At 43.2% G+C, this 27,898-nt stretch overlaps 1 protein-coding gene and 2 long non-coding RNA genes across 6 annotated transcripts in view; 2 read left to right on the forward strand and 1 right to left on the reverse strand.

Moving 5' to 3' along the window:
- The window catches only part of LOC148135134 (uncharacterized), a 790,442-nt gene that overhangs the window by 259,349 nt on the left and 503,195 nt on the right, over positions 1–27,898 (reverse strand). The window lies entirely within an intron of this gene.
- The window catches only part of LOC148135135 (uncharacterized), a 46,828-nt gene continuing 22,305 nt past the window's right edge, over positions 3,376–27,898 (forward strand). The window contains exons 1-2 of one of the 3 annotated variants that reach the window (XR_015755419.1): positions 3,376–3,401; positions 27,727–27,833. This is a non-coding gene — a long non-coding RNA (uncharacterized LOC148135135). Of the gene's footprint in view, positions 3,402–27,050; positions 27,093–27,394; positions 27,475–27,726; positions 27,834–27,898 lie in introns of those variants that run through there. The other 2 variants (XR_015755417.1, XR_015755418.1) reach the window with 2 other exon arrangements.
- On the forward strand, positions 3,782–22,474 carry LOC122547906 (uncharacterized). Of its 2 annotated transcripts, none has more exons than XR_015755421.1 (4): positions 3,782–4,061; positions 6,208–6,290; positions 8,011–8,110; positions 22,209–22,474. It is a non-coding gene; the product is annotated as an uncharacterized LOC122547906 (long non-coding RNA). The 2 variants fall into 2 exon arrangements; XR_015755420.1 differs by lacking the exon at positions 22,209–22,474 and adding an exon at positions 21,027–21,556.

Raw genomic sequence — 27,898 nt, forward strand, 5'->3', positions numbered from 1 at the left:
GGCGTGTGAAATGTGCTTTGATAAAGTCACCTGCATTTACCAACAATAATTTGGCAAGCTCGGAAATTTAAGAAACAATACAAGCTTCATTGCTGCTCCAGTCGGGTCCCAAGCTCTGTGCAAAAATAACAAAGTTCAGGTTTATTGCATACACTCTGAAACACGTGTTCCTTCTACAGATCCTGTAAGTTTCCCCAATGAGCATAGTCCATCCAAATGATGTTGTTAACTTTGGCCAACTCATTTCTTTACGAGCCTCTATAACCTGAAGAATGACCAGAAGCAATTACTCCACATATGTGGGAACATTACTGACGAGGATTATTTCCTTCAGAATTGACTTCCATATATTCAGTGCCCAGAAAAAATAAAAAGCTTGTTATCTTTTATAGAGCAATGATTCAGTGGGAGTAAAACGCTAAACTTTTCTTGCTGAACAATCAAGCTGCCTAAATTTTAAAAATGAACACTTCTTAATAGTTCACTAGATCCTAACGAAATATATTGTGCAAAACAAATCACATGATACATAGTTATTCAGATAATAAAACAAGTTTGTTCATTGAAGAACCCAGAGGAAAAGGTCATGAAACAATGTGAGTTTGATATATCTCAATCATCATTGCCAGTGTATTCTCTGCATAAATTCTCCTTTTCCTCCTCGAAGTATTCAACTTCTTGAATAATTGAGAGAATGAAGTCACTGTTGTACAACACAAACTTAGACCCTTCAGTCCAACTTGCCCATGCTGACCAGATATCAAAAATCTAATCCCATTTGCCAGCATTTGTTCCATATCCATCTTAAACCCTTTCTACTGATTATCAGTTTATTTTACTTTATCATCACTTGAAATACTGACATTTTTTTTCTCCCAACATTGGTTAAAGAAATCATAAGTTCATTTATCTAAGTTAATTTTGTAATCTTTCACAAAGAAACAAGTGAGAACAACATATAGCTGAGAGCAAAACAAAATACTGCAGCTGCGCGATATCTGGGAACACTCTAAAGCTGAGGCACTGATACTGCACAAGTTTGTCAGCACGGTTTCAATTACTGACAATAATTTAGTAATGTCTTAGCCTTCACATTGTTAAGGTAAATGTGAGATATCTGAATTTCATGAATTGGTTCCTATTCCACTTCGATCAACAAAAATTATTCTTGGTTTAATCTACTCAAAGGAGAAAGTGATGACCAAAGAAGCTGGACATCAGAATCGAAAAGTGTCATGCTGGAAAAGCACAGCAAGTCAGGCAGCATCCGAGAAGCAGGAGAGTTGATGGTTCGAGCATAAGCCCTTCATCAGGAATCACAGGCTTCAGAAAAATAACCGGCATAGACTTATGCCAATACATACGTAGAAGGGTCAAAGCACGTTACTATCAGATTAGAGACTAATTTCAAATTTGGTACCATTCAGTGCAACATTTCAGGATGATATTTACATATGTACCTAAAGGAGAAGTTGTCTAAAATTACAAGCTCTAGAATGATTATAGGATTAAACCTGGAAATAAAGCTGGTGAACAAGAATGGCAAAGTGAAGTCCCATCAGTATCGCCTTTGGCAGTGTCAAGTAAGAATTTGAGAGCAGAGTTGCCACTTTGGTGTAACCTTCGGTCTGGCCAAATTGCAGCAAACATCTGTTCAATTTTATCTGCAAACTATTAAATTCAAAATCCTCCTTGCACAATAATGAGGCATTTTGGGATGTCATTTTTCAATCATATTATTTTCAAAGTTACTCACAATTAAGAGTGTTCACTTGTTGCTGTCTGCATAACACAGTATGAAAAGGAATTAACAGAAAAAACATTATAACCCAAATTCAGAGTCACTAATTTATTGATATTGCATGGGTCCAGCATTGATAAGTAATCGATTTTTTAAAATAAATACGGATACATTTACTAATTACATTGGAGTACAGTCAAGTTTCTTACTGAACAGTGACAGGATTGGACAGAGTCCGCATGGATTTAAGAGAGGGGAATTATATTTAGCAAATCTACTGAAAGAATCTACAGAGTCGAATATTAAAGTAAGAAATTGCAGGACATTTAGGAAAGCTTATCATTAAACATGATAGACTGGGTTTTGTGAAAGACAAACTATATTTGACAAATTTGCAACAGTTCATTGAGGAGATAACAAGAAGGGCTGATAAAGGGCAATCCAATGATGTTCTATATTTGGATTTTAAAAATCCAAATGATAAGGTGCTACATAAAAGTTAATTGCACAATTTAGGAGCTCATGGTATTGGGGTAATGTATTAGCATGGATTGAGGATTGGTTTACCACACTGGCTGTTGCTGAGTCCTCACTTGCAGTGTTGTCTCCAATGTTAGCTCCCATATTTAATAAAGGATAAACCAACATCGGAAACCATTCAAAAAAGATTCACTTTGTTGCTTCGAGGACGAAAGGGTTGGCCTATCAAGAATAGATAAGCAGGGGTGATCTTATGGAAACAAGATTCTGAGGAGCTTGACAGAGTAGATGTTGACTAGATCTTCGAGCACCAGTGAAGTCTCAAACCAGGGGACATTACATAAGGGAACATTCATTTTAGAAAAAGAAAATAATTTTTTCTCTCAGTGAATGGGTAGAATTTTCTCACCCAAACAATTGTGAAAGTTAAGTGTGGGAGGGGAATGGTTGGGTTACTCTTCGGAGGGTTGTTCTGGCTTGTTGGGCTGAAGGGCCTGTTTCTACACAGTCGGGAATCTGCTATTCTATCTCAAATTATTTTAAGAGGGCAGATGGATTTTTGAAATATTGAGCAGTTGAGGGCTATGCGGATCAAGCATAAAAGAGGTGTTGAGGTCTGGGTTGGCCCAGCCATGATCTGATAGAATGGGGGAACAAGCTGAAGGGAATGAATGCCCTACTCCTGCTCCGATTCCTTGAGGCTCCATTTCATGTTTTTTTTGTTTCCAAAGAAGAGCGTGATACAATGTGCTAAAGATCTCAGATGTTGTGAAAAAGTGGTGTTTATGTACTGGTTCAGGTGGCGTTGATTCATCAACCATAGCTATACAACCATGAGTAGGAAGGCAATTCCCTCCATGAATAAAGGAAATCTACTGCAGAGCTCACACAAAGGGAATTCTTACCCTCAGTAAACTCTCCCATCACATTACCCAACATATCAGCTCAAGCAGGACACATTGCGCATGTTCTCGCCAACAAAGGGACTCCGGGTGATTGATGTCAGCACCGGACCAATGAAAGGACGGTGGGCGGAGCTGGATGACCTGGCGGGATGTTGGTCCTCCAACCAATCTACGTGAATGAAGGGCGGAGCTAAACTAAACCATGTGATCACCCTCGCGCGCGGCGCAGAGTCGCAGGAATGAATGTTCGGGAAGTTATGGAGAGAAAGGATACGGTAAGGAAAGAAATAAACAGGGAAACGGGAGAAAAACTGTATTGCCATGAGCGGAGAGGTTTTACAAACAAATTGTGTATGTCGGAAAATACAAATTTGAACGTCCCAGTCCCGTGTTTGCAGTAAATGAGGAATGGCCTCAGCGCGGCTGCAGGCCTGAGTGAGCGCCGCCATCTTTATTCGGGACAATGATTCACTGGACACGTGCGCGGCCGCCATCTTTGTAGGGGGCAAGGTGCAGCCAGGCGCATGTGCAGCCTTTCTCTGGGAGAGAGTCATTGTGATCAGAGCAGCCAATACTGCTCTGATTCACCTCTGGGCTCCCTCATCACCACTTTGTCAATATCTGGCTTCCTCAGTCTCGAACCATGGGTGTATTTTTGGTCTGTTTATTACTGTATTATTACTTTTATAGACCCTTTGTAAATGAGTTTTTGACTGAGGCCCAGCCCCTGACCATGTACTGCTCTATTATCAGATTACTTTTTTCTTTTTCATTCCCTGGAATCCATTTTGCACTCCCTGAAACATCAACTGTGTTTCTCCTTCCACAGATACCAGTGATTAATGCCAAAGCCCTGTTGCCTGGGGACAGAGTGATGTTTGACTTTCTTGTACAGCTGCAGTTTGTGTGGTGAAGGTGCTCCCACAATGTGTTGGGTAAGAGATGTTACAGATTATTCATTACAGCAACAGTAAAGATCTGAAGATAATATCCAAATCAACAACAGTTTGTAGTTTTATTGTCATACTTATAATTTCATAAAAATACTATTGAGAACTTTAGATATAAGGCCAGAGATGGAGATATTAGGTCAGGTGACCAAAAGCATTGCCAAAAAGCAGGTTTTGAGGGATGTCTTAAAGGTAGAAAGCAGACCTGTGAGGTTTTTTCTGCAAATTCCAGACCATGTTGCTTTAGTAACTGTAGAATCAGCCACACAGTTGAAGTAATGAATTAACAAATCGTTGGGAGTCTCAAAGAAAATGGGTTGAGACCTCGACAAAGAATGTGTGGTGCAGGGAGCTAGGGATGATTACAGCCAGGAATCAAATCAAGAATGAGAATTTTAAATTGTTGTTGCTTATGAATAGGAGCCTTTTGACTGATGAACATGTTTGGGGAGAAGTGAGCACGTGCGCGATAGACCTTTCATTTTTTTTCTTGAGATTACAGGCTGGCCAGGAGTGTGTTTGGATAATTAAGTCTGGAAATAACACACGATGGATGAGAGTTTCAGTATATGAGCTGAGATGAGGGTGGAACCAGCTAGAATTAGTGATCTTGGAGTGGGACTGGGCTGTCACTCTCACCTCACCTCTGGGATTCAGCTGGTTGCCAGATTGTGAATCAGGGCGGTAACACAATCGGGAGCTGAGTGGCCCTGGTGGAGCCTAAAGTGAGTGTCGCTGAGCTGGCTGTTGCTGAGCAGCTGCTGCTTGATAGCCCTGTTGATGACTACTTCCATCACTTTACTGCTGATCGAGTGTGGACTGACCGAGGGAAATTGCCTGGGTTGGATTGCCCTGTGTTTTTGTGTTGAACATCCCTGGGCAATGTTCCACATTGTCGGTCGATGACAGTGCTGGAGCGGTACGTAGCTTGGTGAGTGGCAAGTTCTGGAGCACAAGCTATCAGTACAAACCCATGAGATTACAGATTGTGCTGGAGTACAGTTCTGCTGCTGCTGTTGTCCCACAGTGCCTGAGAGAGATCCAGTTTGAGTTCCTACATCTGTCCCATTTAGCACGGTGATAGTACCACTCAGCACAATGGAGGTTTTTCTCAATTTTAAGGTGAGGCTTTGTCTCCAAAAAGACTGTGGGATGGTCGCTCTTACCGATGCTGTCATGGACAGATGCATTTGCAGCTGGCAGATTCATACTGATAAGATCTTTTATGTTTTTCCCTCTTGCTGGTTCCGTTACTGCCTGCTGCAAACCCAGTTGAGCAGCTATGTCCTTGAAGACCCGACCAGCTCAGTCAGTAATCTTGCTGCTGAGCTACTCTTGGTAGAGGACATTGAAATCCTGTACCCAGAGTAGGCTTGTCACCATTTTATTGTCTCCGTGCTTCCTCCAAGTGTTATTCAACATGGAGGAGCACTGATTCATAAGCCATGGGAGCAATATACGTGGTAATCAGCAGGAGCCATGAGACTTCCTGGTGTCCATGAGTACTCCCAGGGCAAATGGTTCCTGTGTGTACACTACTGTGCCATCACCTCTGCCTGGTCTGTCCTGCTGGTGGGACAGGACATATCCAGAGATTTCAGGAGAAAGTGAAGACTGCAGATGCTGGAGATCAGAGCCGAGAGTGTGGTGCTGGAAAAAAACAGTAGGTCAGGCTGATGAAAGGCTTCGGCTCGAAACGTCGATTCTCCTGCTCCTTGGATGCTGCCTGACCTGTTGTGCTTTTCCATCATCACACTGTCTATCTAGGGATGGTGATGGTGGTGTCTGGCCATTATCTGTAAGGGGTTACTCTGTGAGTATGACTATGTCAGGCTGTTCCTTGACTAGTCTGTGAGACAGCTCACCACGTTTTGGCACACAAAAAAACAGATGTTAGTGAGCAGGATGTTGCAGAGTCGAGAGGGCTGATTCTGTGGTTGTATTTCCTAATGCCTTGTTAGATGCCAAGTGGTCCATCCAGTTTCATTCCTGTGTTGAGACTTTGCAGTGATTAATACAGTTAGTAGCTTGTTGGGCAACTGTCAGGTTGTCAGGATTATTTTCACCATTGACAATGGTTCCATGGAGACCAGGAGATTCCTAATTCCAGTTATTTTTTTCTTGAATTCAGATTCCACCGTCTGCCGAGCTGGGATGCGAGCAAGGACTTCAGTTGTACATTTTAATATTCTGGATAAAAGTTAAATATATCAGGTTTGTTCACTCATTTTAAATATCACTAACCCTGGTTTTGTTTCTTTGTAAAACCCTGTCCATCATCCTGTCTCCTTAATCCTTCCCTCCAACGACAAGAGCAAGGAGCACATTGAGTTTCTCTGTCACTAAGACTGAGACAATCCGATCAGCTGCCTCTGCTGCTTCTCTCCCTCCCACTAGCCCACCGAGACAAACTGCCTCACATGGTGTTCCTGATTTTTGTCCCAAACTTACACCTTTCTCCAGTCTCTTGTCAAGCATTATCAGAGCTCACCTTGATCTTTTACTAGTCTCGCTAAACTACAGACATTCCAATTCTGTTTCCTCCTCATCACTCCCCCTCGCCAATTCACAGGTATTGTTCCTTGTTCTGACTGTCTGTCTGTCTTTTCTGGTTATGTTCTTCTCATCCATTCTGCAAAAAAAAAACTAACATTTGACCTCACCATCATTTGTAAATCCTGCTCCATCTCCACTCTCCCTTTCCTTTCTGAATTCTTGTATTTGGTGTCCCTCAAGGATCTATCCTTGGTCCCTCCTATTTCTCACCTACGCACTGCCAGGAGGTGACATTGTCCAAAAGCACAGTGTGAGGTTTCACATGTACACTGACAATGCCCAGCTCTCCCTCCCCACCATCCCTCTCCATTGCTCCACTGTTACTCAGTTACCAAACTGCTTATCACGTTCCCACTGCAATTTCCTCCAAAGAGACATTGTTACGGTTAAATCCATTACCCTCAGTTGCTATTACAAATTCCTTTCCCTTACTGCTGAGCCCCTCCCTCTCACTGGGTGCAGTCTGAGATAGAACTAGACTCTTCACAACATTGCTGTCATATCTGTAACCTCAAGGTGACCTTCTGATCAGACATCTACGCAATCACAAACACCAGGAATTCCAAACTCTCAAATGTTGCTTGTCTCCACCTCACCCCAGCTCCATTGCTACTGAAACCCCATACCCGTGTCGGTGTTACCTTAAACTTGATGAATCTGAAATGAACCCTTGATTTCATGACTGACCCAGAATCAGCTAGCTTTCAGTGTTTCCTGCACAATTACCCTGGTCCCTTTGTGGTGCAGCTTTCTACAGTTTCCACCATTTAAATAGCACTCTGTTCTTTTATTATCCCCTCCAAAATGACCAACTTCCCATTTTCCCAAATTACACTCCATCTGGCAACTTGTTGCCCCCTTGTCCTGTGCATCTCTCTCTGTTCACAATCCTCTTAGGACTTTACAGTTATGCCTTTTCCAGGAGTTCCCCTCCCCCCTTCTAAACATTTACTGGGAGCACTGGGCAGTGTGAAGCATGCAGAGTTGCTCTGTTTTTAGAGATACTCTATGGGAGGAGCTTGCTGCCCATTGGTCAGAATGGAAAAAACTTGCCCATCGAACTGCATGAGCCTTTCACCCCCCATGTCTTATTGATGAGGCACAGCGGCAGCACGGAAGGAAAAAAAAAAAGCAAATCCTGCTCTCCACATCTCACTGACTCTTGGAACATTCTGTCCCATGTGTCAAAGATCTGCCCTGTTCAATCACATGAAATTCCAAGGTGGAAACTCCTAGAAACCCACATAGATTTCAACCTGAACTGACTGCTGACCTCCACAAGGGGTAATGTGTCCAGTCATCCTGGGCCAGGAGGAGGGGATGGTGCGAGTTTCTAACCTGAACTGACAGTGATGGATTTTATAAACTTGTATTACAGGATACTGCAGGTGGACATTCAGATGGTAATCTCAGTCATTGTAACACCTAACTCTGATTGAATTACTCAATTCATCAGGACTTGGATATTCTCTTTGTGTGTGAGTATTGTATTCCATCCAAATCCCATTTGCTGCATAAAAGTTCTCCTTTGAATCTTCCCAAACCTTTAATGTGTGTCCTGTAATCCTTGTATAATGAGCTGATGGGTATAAGGTTTATTATTATAACATGTAACTTTTCTAAACCGCTCTGTCACAGCTCCTCTCAATTGCCTTTGCTACAAGGAGAACACCTCAGTTTCCCCAAACCCCTGATTCCCCAATGTCTGTCTGCTCTCTATAAGGTACACATCAGGTTGTGTTGGAACATTCTCCACTTGCCTGCATCAGTGCACCCCCCAACACTATTAAAGAAAGTGAACATCCTCCAGGACAAAGCACTGTGCCTGAGTGGTGTCCCATCCACCACCTTCAGCATTCCCTCTCCCCACCCCCAGAGACACAGTGACATCACTGTGTAAAAGGTAAAGGCAGCATTGTCCTACCAGACCATAGGGCTGCTCTCTCATTAGGGAGGAAACTGGAGCCCCTGGAAGAAACCCATGCAGACACTGGGAGAATGTGCAAGTCCCACAGAGACAGTTGTCCAAAGCTGGAATTGAACCTGGGGTCCTGGCAGCAGTACTAATCACTGTGCCACCCTAAAATTGTAATTTGATTCACAACTACCACTTCCTCTGATATTTCATTCCACACATAAACCATTATCTGAACAAAAATAAAAAAAAAATTCCCGAACGCCTTTTTAAAGCTGTTGTGCTGTCACCTTAAAAGGTATGTACCCAGTCTTGAATCGCGTCCCTTCCTGGAAAGGACACCTGCTGTTCACATTACTGATACCACCCCTCCATGATTTGAGAAACATCTAATAAGGTCACTCCTCAGCCTCCTGCGCACAAGTGAAAGAAGTCGCAGCCTATCCAGTCTCTGCTTATAATTCAAACTATCCATTCCCATCAACACCCTGGTAAATCTCTTCTGAATCCGCTCCAACTACATAATGTCCTCCCGATATCAGCATGACCAGAACTGGACACAGAATTCCAGAAAAGGCCTCCCCAACATCCAAAATAATGTCCCAACTCTTGTACGCAAAGGTCTGAGCAATGAAGGCAAGTGTGCTAGGCACCTTCTTCACCACCCTGTCTACATGTGACAGACGTGAAAGACCCGAACCCCTCAGCCTCTTTGTTCCATGTCACTACTCGAGGCCCTGTTTTTAATTAGTGTAAGTCTGCCCTCGTTTGTTTTATCAAGATGTAATATTTTGCATTTATTCCAATCCAAAAATTCCCAAAAACCCTGAGCATTAAAGACAGTAGGAGTATACTTAAGAGGGAAATCAGGAGGGCAAAAAGGGGACATGAGATAGCTTTGGCAAATAGGGTTATGAATAATCCCAAGGGTGTTTATAAATACATTAAGAACAAATGGGTAACTCGAGAGAGAATAGGGCTCCTCAAAGATCAGTAAGGTAGCCTATGCGTGAAGCCGCAGGAGATGGGAGAGATACTAACTGAATCTTTTGCATCAGTGTTTACTGTGGAGAAGGACATGGGCAATATAGAATGTGGGGAAATAGATGTCGACATGTTGAATATGTCCACCTTACAGAGGAGGACGTGCTGGGTGTCTTGTAACCCGTAAAGCTTGGTTAATCCCCAGCACCTGATCAGGTGTACCCTAGAACCCTGGGAAGCTGGGAATGTGGTTGCTGGGCCTCTTGTGGAGATATTTGTATCATCGATTATCACAGGTGAAATGCCGAAAGACTAGAGGTTGGTTAACGTGGTGTCGCTATTTAAGAAAGGTGGTAAGGACAAGCCAGGGAACTATCGACCGGTCAGCCTGACATTGATGCTGGGCAAGTTGTTGGAGGGAATCCTGAGGAACAAGATGCGCGTGTATTCTGAAAAGCAAGGATTGATTAGTGATAGTCAGCATGACTATGTGCGTGGGAAATCATGTCTCACAAACTTGATTGAGTTATTTGAAGATGTATCAAAGAGGATTGATGAGGGCAGAGAGGTGGACATGATCTATGGAATTCAGTAAGGCGCTCGACAAGATTCCACATGGAGGACTGGTTAGCAAGGTTAGATCTCATGGAATACAGGGAGAACTAGCCGTTTGGATACAGAACTGGCTCAAATGTAGAAGGCAGGGTGGTTGTGGAGGGTTGTTTTTCATATTGGAGGCATGTGACCAGTGGAGTGCCACAAGGATCAGTGCTGGGTACTTTTCGTCGTTTATATATATGATTTAGATATGAGCATAGGAGGTATAGTCAGTAAGTTTGCAGATGACACCAAAATTGGAGGTATAGTGGACAGCGAAGAGGGTTACCTCAGATTACAACAGGATGTTGTTCAGATAGGTGAGAAGTGGCGGATGGAGTTTAGTTCAGATAAATGTGACGTGCTGCATTTTGGAAAAGCAAATCTTAACAGGACTGATACACTTAGTGGCAAATTCCTAGATAGTATTGATGAACAAAGATATCTTGCAGTGAAGGTTCATATTTACTTGAACGTAGAGTTGCAGGTAGATAGGATATTAAAGAAAGTGTTTGGAATACATTCCTTTATTGATCAGAGCATTGAGTATAGACGTTGGACGGTCATGTACAGGACATTGGTTAGGCCTCTTTTGGAATATTGTGTGCAATTCTGTTCTCCATCAATCGGAAGGATGTTGTGAAACTTGAAAGGGTTCAACAAAGATTTACAAGGATATTGCCAGGGTTTGAGCTGCAGGAAGAGAGCAAAAAGGCTGGGGCTTTCTTTCCCTGGAGCATCAGAGACTGTAGAGTGACCTCCGTAGAGGTTTATAAAATCATTAGTAACATGGATAGGGTAAACAGACAAGGTTTTTTCCCTGAGCAGGAGAATCCAGAAATAGAGAGCATAGGTTGAGGGTGAGAGGGGAAAGATATAAAAGGGAACTAAGGAGCAACTTTTTCACGCAGAGAGTGGTGCGTGTATGGAATAAGCTGCCAGAAGAAGTGGTGGAGGCTGACAGTTACAGCATTTTAAAGGCATTTGGATACTTGACATGAATAGGAAAGATTTGGAGGGAAATGGCCCAGGTGCTGGCAACAGGGATAAGATTAGGTTCGGATATCTGGTCGGCATGGACAAATTTGAGCGAAGGTTCTGTTTAGTGCTGTTCATCTGTGACTCACAGCTCAGTGGGTTTCAGTCTCTTCAAAGATAAATCTTAGTCTGTTTTATTTTAGTAAAGCTCCAACATTCAGTAGGACGACGGTTTATTTCTTTAAATACACATCTTATGATACTTTGATTACGTTTTTAAATATAAAATATTGGTACTAATTTATTCTAGAGTAGTGTTTTGTAAATCAGTAAGACTGTGTGCCTTTTTTGGGGTCTGTGGTCTGTTAAGGTGCAGAGATGGCTAATCGTACAGTGATGTGCTCTTCCTGTTGGACATAGGAGATTAAGGAAAGTTTCAATGATCCTGATTGTCTGCAGGAAGTGAGGATGCAAATCCTGTAGGATTTCATGGATCAGATGGAGCGATGGTTAAAGATAATGAAGAATTTACAGGAGCCGGGGTGTGTGATAGGTGGCAGTTTCAGAAAGATAGGAAAACTGCCGATCCAGTCAGGTAGATGGGTTTCCTCTCGGAAAGGGATGAGTGGAGGGCAAGTAGTGCAGGACTCTCCTGTAGTTATTTAAATCTCAAACTAGTATACTGTTTTGGAAAGCATCGGGGGTCACAGACTCTCAGGAGAATATCGCACTGACAGCCAAGTTCCTAGTGTAATGTGAGGTATATCAGGTTCCACGTGATCGATGGTGATAGGGGGCTCTCTAGTCTGCAGCACAGACTGCAGTTTCTGTAGCTAACAGTGAGACATCAGAATGGGCTGGTGCCTCCCTACTGCCTGGATGAAGGATGGCTCCGAGGTTGCATAATATTCTGAAAGGGGAGAATGATCAATGGGAGGTCGCTGTACATTGGTACCAATGACATAAGAGAGAAGGGTGAAGTCCTGATGAGAGAATATAGCAAATTAGCCTGTAGGATAATAATCAGGTCTTTGTGGGTAGTAACATCTGGATTACTCCCGGTGCCACATGCTAGTGAGAGTAGGAATAGCAGGGTAGAGGAGATGAATGCGTGGCCAAGGATGTGATACAGGGGAGAAGGATTCACATTTTTGGATCTTTGGAATCTCTGCTGGGGTAGAATTGACGTGCATAAGAAGGATGGATTACCCCCTGAATTGGAAGGTGTCTCATATCCAAGCAGGGAGATTTCCTAGTGCTACTCGGGAGGCATTAAACCAGTGAGGGCGTGGGGGTAAACCTAAAGAGATAGTGAGAAAGGACCCAAGTCTGAGACTGGTACAGTTTAGAAGTTAGACAGGCAAGGGCAAGGCAAAGAATGAGGTAGGACTGACAAGGTACAATAGACAATAGGTGCAGGAATAGGCCATTCTGCCCTTTGAGTCAGCACTACCATTCATTATGATCATGGCCGATCATCCACAATCAGTATCCTGTTCCTGCCTTATCTCCGTAACACTTGATTCCATTATCTTTAACAGCTCTATCCATCTCTTTCTTGAAAGTATCCAGAGACTTGGCCTCCACTGCCTTCTGGGGCAGTGCACTCCCTGTGTCCACTACTCTCTTGGTGAAGACGTTTCTCCTCAATTCTGTTCTAAATGGCGTCTCCCTTATGTTTAAACTGTGTCCTCTGGTTCTGGACTCACCCATCCGTGGAAACATGCTTCCCGCCTCCAGAGTGTCCAACCCTTTAATAACCTTGTAGCTCTCTACCAGATCCCCTCTAATTCTTCTAAACTCAAGTGTATACAAGCTCAGTCGCTCTAATCTTTCAATGCATGATCATTCCGCCATTCCGGGAATTGACCTCTTGAACCTACCCTACACTCCCTCAATAGCCACAATGTTCTTCGTCAAATGTGGAGACCAAAACTGCACACAATACTCCAGGTGCGGTCTTACCAGGGCCCTGTACAGCTGCAGAAGGACCTCGTTGCTCCTATACTCAATTCCTCTTGTTATGAGGGCCAGCATGCAGTGAGCTTTCTTCACTACCTGCTGTACCTGCATGCTTGCTTTCATTGACTGATGTACAAGAATACCTAGATCCCGTTGTACTTCCCCTTTACCAAACTTGACTCCTTTTAGATAGTAATCTACCTTCCTGTTCTTACCTCCAAAGTGGATAACCACACAGTTATCCACATTAAACTGCATCTGCTATGCATCCGTCCACTCATCTAGCCTATCCAAGTTAACCTGTATTCTCATAACATCCTCCTCACATTTCACCCTGCCACCCAGCTTTGTGTCATCAGCAAATTTGCTAATATTACCTTTAATATATTCATTTATATTATTAATGTATATTGTAAACAGCTGCGGTCCCAGCACTGAACCTTGTGGTACCCCACTAGTCATTGCCTGCCATTCCGAAAGGAAGCGTTTATCACTACTCTTTGCTTCCTTTCAGCCAGCCAATTTTCAATCAAAGTCATTATATTCCCCTTTGTAAATCCATGCTGATTCTGACGAATCCTATTACCGCTATCCAAATGAGCCATAATTTCATCTTTTATAATTGACTCTGGCATCTTTCTCAGCACCGACATCAGGCTAACCGGTCCATAATTCCTTGTTTTCTCTCTCCCACCTTTCTTGAAAAGTGGGACAACATTAGCCACCCTCCAATCTGACTCTACATCTCCTGATTCTGTGTCTCCCCCTTCGCAAGGGGCTGAACGTCATCCCTCACCAACAGGGCCATCCCACCCCCTTTGCCCATTAGTCTGTCCTTTTGATAGCACTGCACTGCATTTATTTCAATGCAAGAGGTTTGACAGGGAAAGCAGATGAGCTTAAGATATGGTTTTGAACATGGGACTGGGATATAGTGGGTATTACAGAAACGTGGCTTAGGTTGGATAGGACAGGTAGCTTAATGTTCCAGGGAATAGATGTAAGAGGAAGGATAGAAAAGGGGATAAGGGAGAAGGTGGAATGGTGTTTTTGATTAGGGATAACATTATTGTTGTGCTTAGGGAGGATATTCATGGGAGTTCGCTCGGTGAACTTACTTGGGTTGAACTGGGAAATAAGAACAGGATGATCACCTTATTGAGGTTTGCTGTGTGGGTTTCGTCCGGGTGCTCTGGTTTCCTCCCACAGTCCAAAGATGTGCAGGTTGGGTGGATAATCCAGGCTGAATTGCCCATATTGTTCAGGGATGTGCAGGTTGGGTGGATTGGCCATGTGAAGTTGCCTACAGTGTTCAGGGATATGGAGGCTAGGTGGATTAGCCATGGGAAATGCAGCGTTACAGGGGTAAGATAGGAGGATCTAAGGGTCAGTTTGGATGTGATGGGCTGAATGGCCTGCTTCCACACTTGGGATTCTCTGACGATAATTCTACTAGTTTTAAAATAGTTGCAGAAAATAATAAACCAGATGTAAAAGTTGGTGTTCAAAATTGGACAAAGGTGAATTTTGACGGTACAAGGCGAGAACTTTCAATATTTCTTTGCACCCCCCAGGTAAAGGGACGGCTGGAAAGTGGGAACATAAGAACAGAAGGAATAGGAGCAGGAGTAGGCCATCTGGTCCCTCAAGCCTGCACTGCCATTCAATAAGGTCAGGACTGAGCTTTTCATGGCCTCAGCTCCACTTTCCTGCTCCCTCACCATAACCCTTAATTCATTTCCTGTTGGCAAATCTACATTTTGTCTTAAAGACATTCGAGTTGATAATGTCAACTACTGCACTCAGCAGGGAATTCCACAGATTCATAACCCTTTAGCTGAAGAAGTTCCTCCTCAACTCTGTCATAAATAAGATACCCCCTTATTTTTACGCTATGCTCTCTAGGTTGACCTGCCCCCCCCCCCCCCCCCCCCCAATGGAAATAACCTCCCTGCTTCTATCTTATCTATTCACTTGTTAATTTTATTTTTTCCAATACAACTTCCCATTCTTCTAAATTCCAACAATTATAGTCCCCGTCTATTCAGTCTCTCCACATACACCAACCCTATCAACTCCTGACTCAAACTAGTGACCCTCCTCTGCACCCCCTCCAGTGTCAGTACATCCTTGCTGATGTAAGGAGATCAAACCTGTACATAGTACTCCAGGTGTGGCCTCACCAGCACCCTGTACAGCTGCAGCATAACCATCCCTCTAGCAAGGAAGGACAATAGACCCTTCACCATCTCTTTTAGTCCCCTGGGATGCATTCCATCATGGCCAGGAGCCCCGTGTACTTTTGGGCTGTTATCTTTCCCAACACTAACCCTTTACTTAGAATGACTGGTTCCATGTCCTCATCTGCCATTGCATCCATAGGTCTGTGAAAATGAGACAACAAGAGTAAATAGACAGTATGTTCCTGTTAAGGCCAAGTCTGGTAGGTGTAGAGAATGCTGTGCGTCTAGACAAATTGAGGGTATGGTCAAAAAGATGAAGGAGGGAAATGGCAGATACAGACAGCTGGGTTTGAGTGAATCCCTCGGAGTATATGGGCAGTAGGAGTACACTTGAGGGAAAACAGGAGGGCAAAAAGCATACATGAGATAGCTTTGGGGGGAAAGAGGTTTAAGGACAATTCAAAGAGATTCTACAAAACACTAAGGACAAAAGAGTAACCAGGCAGAGAATAGGGGCCTTAAAGATCAACAAGGCTGTCTGTGGAACCACAGAAGGTGTGGAACCACAGAATCCGAGGATTTCATGTCAACTTTTACTGAAAGAGGATATGGAAGCTGGAGACGTTGGAGAAATAAATAGTGAGAACTTGACAACTGCCCATATTACAGAGGAGATTGTACTGGATGTCTTATACATAAAGCTAAGTAAATCTGTGAGACCTGATCAGGTGTATCCCAAAACCTTGTGGGAAGTTAGGGAAGTGATTGCCGGGCCCCTCGCTGAGATATTTATATCACTGATAGCCACGGGTGAGGTGCTGCAAGACAGGCGCCATTATTTGAGAAAGGTGATGAGGAAAGGCCAGGGAACAATACACTGATGAGCCTGAAGTTAGTGGCAGACAAGGTGTCGGAAGGAATACTGAAGGACAGGTTTATATGTCATTGGAAAGACAAGAAGTGAGTAGGGATAGTCAGCACGGCTTTGTACATAAATCACGAACTTGGACTTTAGAAAGACACTCAAAAATGTTCCACATAACAGACTGGTTAGCAAGTTATACACCATGGGATACGGAGAGAACCAGCTGTTTGGATACAAATTGGCTGGAAGGTTGGAGACGGAGGGTAGTGCATTTTGGACTGGAGGCCTGTGATGAGCAATATGGTGTAAGGATCGGTGCTGGGTCCACTGCTTGTCATCATTTATATCAATGATTTCTATGTGAATATATGAGGTATAGTTAGTGGGTTTACAGTAGACATCAAAATTGGAGACGCACTGGACAGCGAAGAAGGTTACCTCAGAGTACAATGGGACTTCAATCAAATGGGCTGAGGATTATCAGATCGAGTTTATTTCAGATAAATATGAGGTGCTTCATTTTGGAAAAGCAAATGAGGGCAGGAATTATACACTTAATGGGAAGGTCCTGGGGAGTGTTGCTGAACAAAGAGACCTTGGAGTGCAGGTTCATAGTTCCTTGAAAGTGGAATCATAGGCAGGGTAGTGAAGAAGGTGTTTGGCGTACTTGCCTTTACTGGTCAGTGCATTGAGTGGTGGAGTTGGGACGTCATTTTGCGGCTGCACAGCACATTGATTCAGTCACTTCTGGAATTCTGTTTTCAGTCCTGGTCGCCCCGCTATTGGAATGATATGGTGAAACTTGAAGAGGTTTGGAAAAGATCCGCAAAGATGTTGCCAGGGTTGAGGGTTTGAGCTACATAGGTAAAGGCTGAATAGGCTGGGGCTGTTTTCCCTGAAGCATTGGATACAATTGTGAGGGGCATGGATAGGGTGAAATCCCAGGGTCTTATTCCGAGGATATGAGTGTCTAAAGCTTGGGGGCACAGGCTTCAGGTGTGAGGGAAAAGATTTAAAAGGAAATAAAGGGCAATGTTTCCAGCTGAACATTGTACGTGTATGGAATGAGCTGCCAGAGGAAATGTGGAGGCTGATACAATTCCCCAATTATGAGTTTCAAATGTTGTATGTGATTAGCAAAAGTTTAGAAGGATAAAGGCCAAGAGCTGGCACAGGGGATGAGATTAATTTAGAATATCTGATCAGCATGGACAAGTTGGATCGAAGGGTCAGTTTCTCTGCTGTACATCTTTATGGCACTAAAATTAAGATGGGTTTCTCTTTTATGGAGAGTTAGCAGATAATTCTCCTTGGAGCTGAGAAGGTTAGGCAGTGCTTTCGACCAGGAGCAGATTTGTTTCCAGGATATTTAAGTTACAGAGAGACAGAGGGAGAAATTATTAAAGTCACAGTTTTTAGTAACTACCTTCAGGTAACTGGCAAATAATGCAGGTCAAAAACGTGAAGATCATTTTACTCACTAAGTTCTGAGCATCTGGAACAGTTTGACCGACAGCTGGATGCAGATTCAGTAGTTATTGTCAAAACAAATTTGGAATTTAACTTTTTTAAGGAAGAATTTGGAGGACTACAGACAAATGGGAGGTGAGTTGGGATAGACTGGCACCATCTCCAGAGGGGAAGAGTACAGCCACAATGGGCTGAATAGCCCCAAACCCCTGTGCTCCGTGTTACTGCCCCATTCACTGTGAATGATGAAGCTCATCCCAGGGCAGAGTCATAGAGACATACAGCATGGAATTAGATCCTTTGGTCGAACTGGTCCATGCCGACCAGATATCCCAACCTAATCTCGTCCCATTTGCCAACAGTTGGCACATATCCCTCGACACCCTTCCTATTCACATACCCATCCAGATGCCAAATGGTGTAATTGTACCAGCCTCCACCACTTCCCCGAACAGAAGATTCCATGCACGCATCAATCACAGTGTGAAAAAAGTTGCCTCTTGGGTCCCTTTTAAATCTTTCCCCTCTCACCTTAAACCTACGCCCTCTCCTTCTAGACTTCCCCACCCCAGGGAAAAGACCTTGTCTATTTTTCCCATCCACACTCCTCAGGATTTTATAAAGCTCAATGAGATCACCCCTCAACATCCGATGCCCTTGGGAGGAGCCCACTCATGTCACAATGGGGCCCGGGTGATTGAGAGCAGCTTCAGACCAATAGGAGAATTGGCGTGATCCTTCAGCCAATAGGAGTGAATTGGGGTGGGTCCAGCAGGGCAACACGTGGCCATGAGCTGTTCAGGCGCAGTGGCCATGAGCTGTTCAGGCGCAGTGTCACGGTGAGGGGGGACCTAGTCAGTGTGAGAGACTGCAAAGTCTGGGGAAGAAATGGAGCTATTGTGGACTGGGAGAGTTTATAAACGCACGGTTTTAGTCTGCTAGACCTGAATTAGAAAGTCCTGGTAAATTAGAACCAAAAGAACTGCGGATCCTTTAAATCTCTCACAACAACCAAAAGGGACTGGAAAAGCTCAGCAGGTCTGGCAGCATCTGTGAAGAGAAATCGGAGTTAACGTTTTGGATCCGCTGACCCTTCCTCAGAACTGATGTTACTGAAAAGAAATGTCGGTTTATATGCAGAAGGTAGGGGTTAAGGAGTAAATGATAGGTGGTGATCGAGTCCAAAGAGATGGGAGCAGTTGGAAAAAGGAGTGCATAACGATCTGGCTGGGGGAGGGTGAATAGCTGTTTATGGGGATTGTTAGTGGCTAACCATAGGTAATGTGTAATGGTAGGCTGTAATAACAAGGACTGGTGTGTGGTTAAGAGGCTAGGGCGCTAGGACCTTGGAGAGTTCAGGACCTAAAATTATTGAATTTCATACTGGGGCTAGAGGGGTGCAGGGTCCCCAAGTAGAAGATGAGGTATTGTTTTTCCAACTTGCGTTAACATGTGGCGCTGGAAAAGCACAACAGGTCTGGCAGCATCTCAGGAGCAAGAGAATTGATGTTTTGGGCATATTCCTTTCATCAGGAATGCAGGGAATTGTTGGGGGCGGAGAAAGAGGGCTGAGAGATAAATAAGAGAGATGTGTGGGGATGGTGGGAAGGGAGCTAGGAAGGCAATTGGTAGATATAGGTGAAGGGTAATGGAGAGAGGGTGGAGTGGATAATTGGAAAGGAAGATGGATAGGTGGGACAGTTCAAGAGGGTGGTGCCAAGTTGGAGGGTTGGATCTGGGATAAGGTAGGGGAGGGGAGATGAGGAAACTTTGATTCTGTGGTTGAAGGGTCCCAATGTGGAAGATGAGGTGTTCTTCCTTCAGGCGTCGGGTGGCTGGGATTTGGTGGTGGAGGTGGCCCAGGACTTGCATGTCCTTGGTGGAGTGGGTGGGGAAGTTGAAGTGGTCAGCCATAGGATGGTGGGGCTGGTTGGTGCATGTGTCCCAGAAATGTTCCCTGAAACATTCTGCAAGTTGGTGTCCTGACTCCCCAGTGGAAAGGAGACCACATCGAAAGCAAAGGCCATAATAGGTGAGGTGTGTGGCTGTGCAGGAAAATCTCTGCTGGATGTGGAATGGTCCTTTGGAGGTGAGGGGGAGGTGTGCGCATAGGTTTTACACCTCTTGCAGTGGCAAGTGAAGGTGCTGGGAATGGAGGGCGGGTTGGTGGAGAGCATGGATCTGACTAGGAATTCACAAGAAATGGTCTCTGGAATGCTGAAAGGAATATATCTCTGGTGGGATCTGATTGTAGGTGGTAGAAATGGCGGATGATGATACATTGTATCTGGGTGGAAGGTGAGGACTGGGGGGTTCTATCCTTGTTGCTGTTGGAGAGGTGTGGTTCAATGGCAGAGGTGTGGGAAGTGGTGGAGATACACTGGAGAGTGTTGTTGACCACACGGGAATGGAAATTGCAGTCCTTGAAATACGGGGCGTTTTGGTGTGTTCTGGAATGTTCTGCCAGCTTGCATCATGCTTCACTGGAACACTGCAGTAAGCATGAGACAGAGATGTTGGCCAGGGAACAGACTCGTGTGTTAAAGTGGCAGGCAACTGGAAGCTCGGGGTCTGTTTTGCAGCAGAATGTAGATCATCAGCTGCCATTTCCAGCACCTCCACTGAGATGCTGCCAGACACAGATTCCTGTCCCCTCCATTAACAGCTATGCACCCGCCCAGCCAGCTTGTTATCCACTCCTTTGTCTTTCCAAATGTTACCGTTTCTTTTGGGCTCTGTCCTCACCTATTATCTACTCTTTATACTCCTATCTCCTGCAGTCCAAAGATATGCAGGTTGGGTTAAATGGCCCAGCTAAATTTCCCGTAGTGTTCAGGAATGTAGAGGTCAGGTGCATTATTCAGGGGAAATGTAGAGTAATAGGCTCGGGGAATGGGTTTGGTTGAGAAACTCTTCAGAGGGTGGGTGTGGACTTGTTGGGCCGAATGGCCTGTTACCACACTGTAGGGATTCTAATTTTCCCAGCTGCCGTCGGTTCTGAGGAAGGGTCACTGGACCCGGAATGACCCTTGGTGTGTGCAGGAGGAGGAAACGGGAAAGGGGAGTTGGATCCAGTTTAGACTGGGAGGGTTTAATTACACTCTGTACAGGTAGTTAGGCCTGAATTAGAAACTCTTGGTCCCAGGTTTACAGCAAATGGGAAAATGGCTGTGGCCCTCAGGCGGTGATAGGTCCTGGGTTATGGCTGCCATCTTTATTCGGGGCAAGGTACAGTGAGGCACATGGACATGTCGTCTTCCTCGGTGGGGGAGGTGTGATTGAAAGAGGAGCATTTACACAACAAAGACATACCAAGAGAAATATTTGTCTTTACTCTTCAGCCTGCACTGACTGTGAGTTTTGTTTTGTCAATTCATTTTATAGGATATTAATTGAGAATAATTGAGACAGGGATCTCAAAAGCAATTTTCTATCGTCAGCAGGGTCATCAGGATCTGAATACCATTGACATTTAACTGTGGAAGGAGAAAGGTGTGTCTGTTCTGTCTGTGGGAAAGTATCTGTTTTTTATTTCAAGCAAAAAGCAGAAAGATGTTCTAATTTGTAGTTGGATCACCCTTGGGGTTTGTGTTTAATTCTGGGCCCTGCAGCTGTGGAAGGACGTATTGGCCTGAGAGGGAGCACAGATTTAACCAAATTACACCTCGTCTGTTTATAGGAACTGTCAGATTTAGACCCAATCACCCACTTCATGATGATAAACTCTTTATTTTCAATTCCTGCAAACTTCTCATTAAAATTCCTTATGGACTCAAATTCCAGCACCATTTCAGGTGGAATGTTCCAGGTTCTGACAACTATCTGTTGATTCAGAAACTGCTGAAGTCCTTGTTGACTCTGGGATTACAAAGGGCAGAATTGAGAGATGAGATGCTGTTCCTGAGCTCCCATTGAGGTGCATTGGAATAGTACAGGAGGCTGGGCAGTGTAGGTAAGAGCAGATAATGACAATGATAGGGCTGCACTGTGGGTGCTGCTTGGCTCAATGAGAGTGTTTTGGAATTGGTTGTAAACAGAGCGAGGGGAGACAGGGAGAATGTGAACCTCAGCTTCGGTTTTAGTGCAGGCCATTCAAAAATTCACATGATCTCAATGGGAACAGCCAAGTTGTAAGCGATACCTGCTGAGTTTTTTTTAAAAAACAGTTTTTAAAGTATAAAATGTCAGCTTAAGCAAAGATCGGGGCTTTTGATTATAATGGAAATGTTTGAAGAGAAGGAAGGTTGCTAGCTCATTTAAATTCTCCTAATGGGAGTAACTAACTGAAACGAGAGAGACATTGTGATCGGAGATCTCAGACCTGTTGTGTGCACCTCTTGCACAATGTGGGAAATAAGGGACACTTCCTGTGTCCGTGACGGCTATGTGTGCAGGAAGACTGCACATCTGCAGCTACTGGGAAACTGCTTTTCAGAGCTGGAGCTGAGAGTGAACTCACTGTGGAGCAATACTGAGCATGTTATGGACAGCACGTTCAGTGAGTTAGTCACACTACAGATGAGGGTTACACAGGCAGAAAGGGAATGGGTTTTGTGATTTTTTTAATGCATAATTTCAGTTGCATCACAATGTAAATTTTTGCTATGAATTCTGTGCCTTAGAACTGTGCCCTCCACAATCACCTGATGAAGGAGCGTCGCTCCGATAGCTAGTGTGCTTCCAATTAAACCTGTCGGACTATAACCTGGTGTTGTGTGATTCCTAACTTAGAATATTACAGCACTACTAACAGGGCTGCATGTAAACAGGCTCAGTCCAGTTAATCAATACATTCGGAAGGATTTCCTCCAAGTTTGATGACACAATATTCGTCAAAACCGTCAACTTCAACCTGCAATGTTGTTATTAACAAAAACTTCAGGCTGACACAAAGCTCCCCACCCCACTGCAATGTGGAAACTGGGCCCAGCCCAGGAACTGGAACTGGGACATTTGTGGACTGTGATCTCAAAGGAAGCGAGCAAACACAATTCTGCCAGATTAGTCCTCAAAGGTGAGTAGCAAGTTTGAGACAAGGCAGGTGGTTTGCCTTCTTGCACTTAGCTTAATTGCATTTCTTATTTACAGTCGTGTTTTGCAAAGTATAAAGAACTATGCGGTTTTTTTTTCATGGTTGGGGAGTTTTATCCGCGTTGATCACAGTTGCTGCCTCTCGCTCCCCAAGTCAAATCATAGGATCGATAACAAAACAATAAACTGCAGGTGCTGAACCCCAGAAACAAAGTGCTGGAGAAACTCAGCAGTTCTGAGGGCATCGGTGAAGAGAAAAACATGTTACATTTCAATTTCAGTGACTCTTCGTCTGGACGGACAAATGGTCATGAGACTTGGAGCTGACAATGTTTTCCCCCTCAGAGATGCTGCTGGACCTGCGGTTCTCCAGCACTGTGCTTTCTATAGTGAACTTTATTTACAAAGCAGATCGGAAAAATAAAGGAGCTGAAGTCAAACTCTCAATTTTTGGAAGGATTTTTATTAAACCTGATTGAACATTTAAATCTCAGAGCATAATCTTTGCTTTTTTAAACAAAGTGTGTGGGAACATTTCTTTAGGATTTAAAGTATTTTATAAATTGTTTGTAAAATCATGTCACATTAAAGAACTGGACAATAAATGTCATTGTATACAATAAGAGTGAAGCCTGTGACAACAGATTGAGCTTTGGAAGGCAGTGTATGCGCATTCTAAATTCTGGGAGCACTTTGGGAGACTGTTCCCAGATGGTGATAGTGAGCATATCTGGAATGCACTGTTTCGATTTGGGAATCCATGGGAAACAATCTATGGTTTCACTAATACTTGGCTTGCGTTGTTGGTGTACAGTAACCAATTCATAAAGTTACTTATGTATTGTTGTTGACTACCTGAATGGTATTCAAATCTGCCAGGTTGCCTTCAATAGTGTGAATGCATTTATTGTAAATATTTGGAATATTCCAGAACTGCCTAGTGCTTGGCAAATTCAGGGGGGACAAAAAAATCACATTGAGTAATTAAGAATCCAAGAGGACGTAACCACTGAATTATTCAATTCAAATAGTTAAATGGCGTGTTCACATTTAAAATACCTGTTATCCATAGGAATGGATGGACTGACAGAATTGGGACCAAATTCCTGGCTGGGGCATGTGAAATGTGTTTTGATAAAGTCACCTGCATTTACCAACAATAATTTGGCAAACTCGGAAATTTAAAAAACAATACGAGCTTCATTGCTGCTCCAGTCGGGTCTCAAGCTCTGTGCAAAAATAACAAAGTTCAGGTTTATTGCATACACTATGAAACACATGTTTCTTCTACAGATCCTGCAAGTTTCCCCAATGAGCATAGTCCATCGAAATGATGTGGCTAACTTTGGCCAACTCATTTTTTTCCGAGCCTCTATCGCCTGAAGAGTAACCAGAAGCAATTACTCCACAAATGTGGGAACATTACTGACGAGGATTTTTTTCCTTCAGAATTGACTTCCATATATTCAGTGCCCAGAACAGATAAAAAGCTTGTTACCTTATATAGAGCAATGATTCAGTGGGAGTAAAACGCTAACCTTTTCTTGCTTAACAATCACGCTGCCTAAATTTTAAACATGAACACTTCTTAATAGTTCACCAGATCCTGACGAAATATTTTGTGTGAAACAAATCACATGATACATAGTTATTCAGATAATAAAACAAGTTTGTTCATTGAAGAACCCAGAGGAAAAGGTCATGAAATAATGAGAGTTTGATATACCTCAATGATCACTTCAAGTGCATTCTCTGCATAAATTCTCCTTTTCCTCCTCGAAGTATTCAACTTCTTGAATAACTGAGAGAATGAAGTCACAGTTGTACAACACAAAATCAGACCCTTCAGTCCAACTTGCCCATGCTGACCAGATATCCAAAATTAATCTAATCCCATTTGCCAGCATTTGTTCCATATCCATCTTAAACCCTTTCTACTGATTATCAGTTTATTTTACTTTATCAGCACTTGAAATACTGACATTTTTTTTCTCCCAATATTGGTTTAAGAAATCATAAGTTCATTCATCCAAGTTAATTTTGTAATCTTTCACAAAGAAACAAGTGAGAACAACATATAGCTGAGCACAAAACAAAATACTGCAGCTGAGTGTTATCTGGGAACACTCTAAAGGTGAGGCACTGAAACTGCACAAGTTTGTCAGCACAATTTCAATTACTGACAATAATTTAGTAATGTCTTAGCCTTCACACAGTTAAGGTAAATGTGAGATATCTGAATTTCATGAATTGGTTCCTATTGCACTGTGATCAACAAAACTTATTCTTGGTTTAATCTACTCAAAGAAGCTGGACATCAGAGACGAAAACTGTCATGCTGGAAAAGCACAGCAGGTCAGGCAACATCCGAGAAGCAGGAGACTTGATGTTTCAGGCATAAGCCCTTCATCAGGAATCACAGGCTACAGAAAAATAACTGGCATAGACTTATGCCAATACATATGTAGAAGGGTCAGAGTATGTTACTATCAGATTAGAGACTAATTTCAGAATTGGTACCATTCAGTGCAACATTTCAGTATGATATTTACATATGTACCTAAAGGAGAAGTTGTCTAAAATTACAAGCTCTGGAATGATTATAGAATTAAACCTGGAAATAAAGCTGGTGAACAAGAATGGCAAAGTGAAGTCCCATCAGTATCGCCTTGGGCAGTGTCAAGTAAGAATTTGACAACAGGGTTGCCACTTTGGTGTAACCTGCAGTCTGGCCAAATTGCAGCAAAAATCTGTTCAATTTTATCTGCAAACTATTGAATGCAAAATTGTCATTGCACAATTTCGGATGTCATTTTTAACATTATTTTTAACGTTACTCACAATTAAGAGTGATCACTTGGTGCTGTCTGCATAACACAGTACAAAAAGGAATTAACAAAAAAAAATTCTAACCCCAATTCAGAGTCACTAATTCATTGATATTGCATGGGTCCAGCATTTATAAGTAATCAATTTTTAAAAATAAATACAGATACATTTACTAACTATATTGGAGTACAGTCAAGTTTCTTACTGAACAGTGACAGGATTGGACAGAGTCCGCCTGGATTTAAGTACTTAGCAAATCTACTGAAAGAATCTACAGAATATTAAAGTAAGAAATTGCAGGACATTTAGAAAAGCTTATCATTAAACATGGTAGACTGGGTTTTGTGAAAGAGAAACTATATTTGACAAATTTACGTCAGTTCATTGAGGAGATAACAAGCAGGGCTGATAAAGGGCAATCCAATGATGTTCTGTATTTGGATTTTAAAAATGCAAATGATAAGGTGCTACATAAAAGTTAATTGCACAATTTAGGAGCTCATGGTATCAGGGTAATGTATTAGCATGGAGTGAGGATTGGTTAACCACACTGGCTGTTGTTGAGTCCTCACTTGAAGTACTGTATACAATGTTAGCTCCCATATTTAATAAAGGATAAACCAACATCAGAGACCATTCAAAATAAGATTCACTTAGCTGCTTTGAGGACAAAAGGGTTCACCTATCAAGAATAGATATGCAGGGGTGATCTTATGGAAACAAGATTCTGATGAGTTTGACAGAGTGGATGTTGACTAGATCTTCTAGCACCAGTGAAGTCTCAAACCAGGGGACATTACATAAGGGAACATTCATTTTTAAAAAAGTACAGAATTTTTTCTCTCAGTGAATGGCTAGAATTTTCTCGCCCAAACTTTTGTGAAAATTAAATGTGGGAGGGGAATGGTTGGGTTCCTCTTTGGAGGGTTGTTCTGGCTTGTTGGGCTGAAGGGCCTGTTTGTTTCCACACAGTAGGGAATCTATGATTCAATCACAAATTATTTTAAAAGAGGGCAGATAGATTTTTGAAATATTGAGCAGTTGAGGGCTATGCAGATCAAGCATAAAAGAGCTGTTGAGGTCTGGGTTGGCCAAGCCATGATCTGATAGAATGGGGGAACAAGCTGAAGGGAATGAATGCCCTACTCCTGCTCCGATTCCTTGAGGCTCCATTTCATGTTTTTTTTGTTTCCAAAGAAGAGCGTGATACAATGTGCTAAAGATCTCAGATGTTGTGAAAAAGTGGTGTTTATGTACTGATTCAGATGGCATTGATTCATCAATCACAGCTATACAGTCATGAGTAGGAAGGCAATTCCCTCCATGAATAAAGGAAATCTCCTGCAGAGCTCACACAAAGGGAATTCTTACCCTCAGTAAACTCTCCCATCACATGACCCAACATATCAGCTAAAGCAGGACACACTGCACATGCTCTAGCCAACAAAGGAACCCCAGGTGATTGATGTCAGCACCGGACCAATGAAAGGACGGTGGGCGGTGTTGGAGGACCTAACGGGCGGTTGGTCCTCCAACCAATCAAAGTGAATGAAGGGCGGACCTAAACTAAACCATGTGATCATCCTCGCGCGCGGCGCAGAGTCGCTGAAATGAATGTTCGGGAAGTTATGGAGAGAAAGGATATGGTACGGAAAGAAATAAACGGGGAACTGGAGAAAAACTGTGTTGCTATGAGCGGAGAGGTTTTACAAACAAATTGTGCACGTCGGAAAACACAAATTTGAACGTCCCAGTCCCGTGTTTGCAGTAAATGAGGAATGGCCTCAGCGCGGCTGCAGGCCTGAGTGAGCGCCGCCATCTTTATTCGGGACTACGATTCACTGGACATGTGCACCGCCGCCATCTTTGTAGGGGGCAAGGTGCAGCCAGGCGCATGTGCAGACTTTCTCCAGTTTAGAGTTATTGGGATCATAGCAGCCCATACTGCTCTGATTCACCTCTGGACTCCCTCATCACCACTTTGTCAATATCTCGCTTCCTCAGTCTCGAACCATGGGTGTATTTTTGGTCTGTTTACTACTGTATTATTACTTTTATAGACCCTTTGTAAATTAGTTTTTCACTGCGGCCCAGCCCCTGACCATGTGCTGCTCTATTATCAGATTATTTTCTAAAATATTTTTGACAGTCAAGAATTCTTTTTTCCAATAAGCAAGTGTATTTTCCTTCCATTTCTGACTATCAAATTCTGCACCATTTTCATTCCCTGTAATGCATTTTGCATTCCCTGAAACATCAACTGTGTTTCTCCTTCCACAGATACCAGTGATTAATGCCAAAGCCCTGTTGCTTGTGGAGAGGGTGATGTTTGACTTTCTTGTACAGCTGCAGTTTGTGTGGTGAAGGTGCTCTCACAGTGTGGTTGGGTAAGTGGCATTATAGGTTATTTTCAAATCATCACTGTTGCTGAATGAATAATGTCCAAATCAAC

The sequence above is a fragment of the Chiloscyllium plagiosum genome, unplaced genomic scaffold (genome assembly GCF_037043375.1).
Source record: "Chiloscyllium plagiosum isolate Xiang-an unplaced genomic scaffold, Cpla_swu_hap1 HiC_scaffold_51, whole genome shotgun sequence".
Classification (NCBI taxonomy): domain Eukaryota; kingdom Metazoa; phylum Chordata; class Chondrichthyes; order Orectolobiformes; family Hemiscylliidae; genus Chiloscyllium; species Chiloscyllium plagiosum.